General features: G+C 47.6%; 1 pseudogene; it reads left to right on the plus strand.

The window, feature by feature from the left end:
* LOC132453751 (collagen alpha-1(XI) chain-like) overlaps positions 1–5,000 on the plus strand; it is a 27,614-nt pseudogene that overhangs the window by 10,869 nt on the left and 11,745 nt on the right.

Consider the following 5,000-nt stretch of genomic DNA (forward strand, 5'->3'; position numbering starts at 1 on the left):
TACCACCTGTCATTATTACCATCAATAACACACACACACACACAGACACACACACACACACACACACACACACACACACACACAGACACGCACACACACAAACACACCCCTGTTTACACACACCTGCACACATACACACACACACACACACACATGAATCCGACACTGATTCCTCGGATACAGAAGGAACATAACAGTTTCAATTAGTTCCATATAATCCGTCTTATCGCTACATCTCAGCTGTGTAACACGAACAACACAATACCCTCCCTCCTATCTCACACACAACAACTCTGCGTCGCTGTCGGCTGTGGTGGTGTTGCGTTATCACGATTACGCTGCTAATGCGGCGGTTGTTAACACGGCGTTGGGCGATCCTCCCACGCCGTCCGCCTGCCAAACACTGCGCTCCGCATCCCCGGGGGGCCCGCGGAGACGCCCCTTGCCCCGACTTGTTGCATCTTTTGTTGCCACGCAAGTCAGCGCTTGTATTTAAATATTTACTCCCATGAAAAACCGAATGACTTCCCGTGTGTCAGATAAGCTGCTTGTAGTGGAATAAACATGTGTTTACAGCGCACATGGCTTAAAGCGACGTTACCACACGGCGGACCCCCTCGTTCTGGATTCCTGCAAGGCAGGAAGTTCTAGAAGCCTGTAGTTAGACGGTTTTACATGCATTTAATGTGAACACGCAGATGGTTACGACGCATGTGGCTTAGCGACATTAACCTCAAACACGGATCTTTTTTCATAAAGAGGGACTTTGTTTTACAGCCTTAAACTCTGATTATTATAATTATCACTGCTTGGGAAGACCCTACACCCAGCCCGTGAGCACAGGAGTCTTTCAATGCTTTTCCTCCTCTTTCTTTCTTTCTCTAGGGCATCCGGGGGGTGGATGGAGTTCAAGGGTCAAAGGGGAACCAGGTGAATACGGTGTTATTGCATCATTTGACACCTTGAAGCTCAAGTCCAGAACCACCCAGAAATAGTCCATAATAGGCCATACAAGTCCATTTTGGTCATGAATAGTTATGAACATTCAATACTATACCTGAATACTCAAAATTAGACCTAAATAGTCATCAATATTCCATGTTGTCCGGAATGTTAGTCCGTATTAGTCATTGATATTCTTTAATATTCCAGAATAGACTTGAATAGGCAACACAATGTACCTGAATAATGGTCCATATATGTAATTTATAAAAAATAAAATATTGCAGAATAGATCTGACTAGTCAACAATAGTCTGAATAGTCCATACTAGTCCATACAAGTCCATATGAGTCATTAACAGCCAAGAGTAGTCCACAATATTCCTAAATAGCTTAAAGATTCCTAGATAGACTTAGATACTCTGCACTGTATTTCAATGGCTGTGCTTTGTCAAACAGGGACAATCAGGTGAGGTTGGGGCACCCGGACAACAGGGGAACATCGGAATACTGGTATGTAAAGCATAGCAAACAAACACACAGCACACTCAGACCCAGACGGACACACACCTGTATCCTAACGCCCTCCCCCTCTCTGACAGGGCTTCCCTGGCCCACAAGGCCTCGTGGGGCATCCCGGGGAGAAGGTAAGATCTATCCTGTCACATCCTGTTTGTATTCTGGGCCCTTGGGGGGGGAGCCTCGGTTAAGAGCTTGTCACTCACCACCCCCTGTGTGCTGCTGCAGGGACCCCAAGGCAAGAAGGGGATGGAGGGCTTACCTGGAAATGATGGGCCGACTGTGAGTCAATAAGGACATGCATGGCGACACACCCTCACGCACACGTACGTGCGCACACAATGCATTTTGATTCCGACATTCCTCTTCCTTCTTGTCATTAGGGTCATCCAGGCAGAGAGGGGACTCCAGGGGAGAAGGGATTACCTGTAAGTATGTGTGTGTGTGTGTGTGTGTGTGTGTGTGTGTGTGTGTGTGTGTGTGTGTGTGTGTGTGTGTGTGTGTGTGTGTGTGTGTGTGTGTGTGTGTGTGTGTGTGTGTGTCTGCGTGCGTGCGTGCGTACGTGTGTGTGTGTGTTTGTTTGTGTGTGTTTGTGTGTGCGTGTGTGTGTGCATATATGTGTCTTTCGAGGAACATATTTGTTCCAAACACTCATAACATCCGCACCGCTGCGTCTCCTGTCTGTTAGCCGCCGCGCTAGCTGCTACCCGGCGTGTTTGTTTTAAAAGCACAGGAGAAAATGCAGGTGAACGTTTGTTTCGTTCGCAGGGTCCGCTGGGCATGCAGGGGCCTGTCGGATATCCTGGGTCCCGGGGAGTCAAGGTAACGCGCGCCGCAGGGTCAACATAAGCTCCAGTGTTTTTCCATCACATACGTACACATTTACACTTGAACCACTTGCACATACTCCTCTACACACAGACTCCCCCCCACACGGACTCCTCTACACACAGACTCCCCTCCACACAGACTCCTCTACACACAGACTCCTCTACACGCAGACTCCTCTCCACACAGACTCCTCTCCACCCACTATACACAGACTCCTCTCCACACAGACACAGAAACACTAGGCAAAAACAGCTGATGTTTGAAGTCTGCTGAACAATCGTGATATGCCGCTTACTGCGAATGATCAAGAGGGTGTCACCTCGCCGGAATATTATTGTTGGCAAGGAATCACAAGGAATCCAAATGGTTTGAAGTTGTGTGTTTCCTGTTGTTTTGGTTAGCCTGACATTCCGTCTGTCTGTCTGTCTATCTGTCTGTCTGTCTATCTGTCTATCTGTCTATCTGTCTGTCTATCAGGGCGCGGACGGAATCAGGGGGTTGAAGGGAAGCAAAGGAGAGAAGGTGAGAAGGTTTTTGATTTTGCAACACATCATGAGACATACTATACAGATACTATTCACACTTAACCTGTACAGACAGCTGGTTGAGTCCCTTAGTGGAGGATGACTTATCTGAAAGGTTTTAAACAACAACCATCTCCCCCTTCCTCACTGACACATTAACCCCCAAACCCCCTTCCTCTGGTTCCCTGTCTGATGGCGTCGGACCCATCTCCCCTCTCTCTGTCCGCAGGGCGAGGATGGCTTCCCCGGGTCCAAGGGGGAGATGGGGGTGAAGGGGGACAACGGGGACAACGGGGCCACGGGTAACAGAGGAGAAGACGGACCTGAGGGGCCCAAGGGCCAGCTCGGCCCTCTGGGAGAATCCGGCATTCTGGGCGTCGCCGGCGAGAAGGTGTTCGTCCTCCCAAAGACTGCTTCAATGAGGAATACAAACAAAAGTATAGCTGAATAGATTCAGCTCTGTGTTTAGTGGATATTTAGTTTAAAACAAAAGCATAGTTATAATAGAGTCAGCTCTGTGTTTAGGGGATGTTAAGTTTAGAACACAAGTATAGTTATACAATCTTCTGCTCTGTGTTTATTGGATATATTGTTTTGACCACTTCCTTCAACCCATCTCATTTCAGGGTAAACTGGGAGTTCCCGGGTTGCCTGGTTACCCGGGGCGACAGGGACCCAAGGTAAACATGACATGAACATATTCAGTAAACAACCCTAAAGGGCATGATGTTGGTGGATCTGAGAGCTAGTGTGTTTCCACCTCCTTCACAGGGATCAGATGGATTCCCGGGCACAGTCGGGTCCGAAGGAGAGAAAGGGAAGAAGGTGGGTCCATCGATGGAGTCCAACGGGATTGATTGATTGATTTGAATCCTCCCATCGACCAATAACATTCTGCGCCATGTTCTTTTTTTCCCAGGGTCCGGCGGGGCAGCAAGGAAGTGGGGGCCAGAGGGGTCCCAATGTGAGTGCCCCTTGTGTCTTCCTCACTTTCTACCTGTGGTGTTCCCAGTTAAGAGTCTCTCTAAACTAAGGCTATGTGGTGCAGATAAAGACTGGGCTAACGTTCCCCTCCCTACAGGGGGCGAGAGGTTCCAGAGGAGCCAACGGGCCCACGGGGAAACCAGGAGAAAAGGTTTGGAGATCAACCTGTCAACATGTCAACATGTCAAAATCACAACATCTCAGCATCTCAACATCTCAACATCTCAACATCTCAACATCTCAACATCTCAACATCTCAACACCTCAACATGTCAACATGTCAATATCCAAACATCTCAACATCTCAACATCTCAACATCTCAACATCTCAACATCTCAACATCTCAACACCTCAACATGTCAACATGTCAACATCTCAACATCTCAACATCTCAACATCACAACATCTCATCATCTCAACATCACTCCCGCTCAGTGATCAAGACATTTTCCAAACCAGCCCCCAGAATATGCTGTTTAGGACCCCATCTTTGATAGAAAATGAATTTGATTGTTCTGTTATCAGACCGATATTGATAACATGTTTGTTTCTTGACTCCTTCTTCCTTCCTTTCTCTCAGGGGTCGTCCGGCCACGACGGTTCATCAGGACCAACTGGAGAGAGAGTAAGACATGACCACTTATTCATTTAATCCTTTGAGTAGTTTGTTTTTCTCCTTGGATAACAGGTGATGTTGTTTCTGCTGTTTCCATAGGGACCTCAAGGGCCATTGGGAAGGAATGGAGAGTCAGGGCCCAAAGGATCAGTTGTGAGTAGAAACTCAACACAGACGCCATTTAGACACGTAGAAACTCTTCCTCTCATCTGGGCGCTTTCAGCATTCTCTGTCAACACTCGGCTTCGTCCTTCTCCGCCCCCTCGCCCCCCTCCTGCCAACCCCACTCCGTTGTGATTGGTTACCTTCCGGAAGAGCATGTTGCAGCATTACCATACATGGAAAATCTGAATTGTTCTACATAGATAAATCCCGGAAATTTGAATTAGTGAAAGGTGACCGGCGTCCCTGGTGTTTAGCGCTCTGCACAGCCACCCCAGACGGTCACCAGGGAATACGTCTAAATGCATGTGCATCATTATTTGACACTCTAGTATGGTTAAACATGACTATAAATCATTATAACAACGTTTATAGGTCATAAAAGTCGAAAAAGCACAATAGGTGCTCTTTCGATATCATTT

The sequence above is a fragment of the Gadus macrocephalus genome, chromosome 3, assembly GCF_031168955.1.
Source record: "Gadus macrocephalus chromosome 3, ASM3116895v1".
NCBI classification, from domain to species: Eukaryota; Metazoa; Chordata; class Actinopteri; order Gadiformes; family Gadidae; genus Gadus; species Gadus macrocephalus.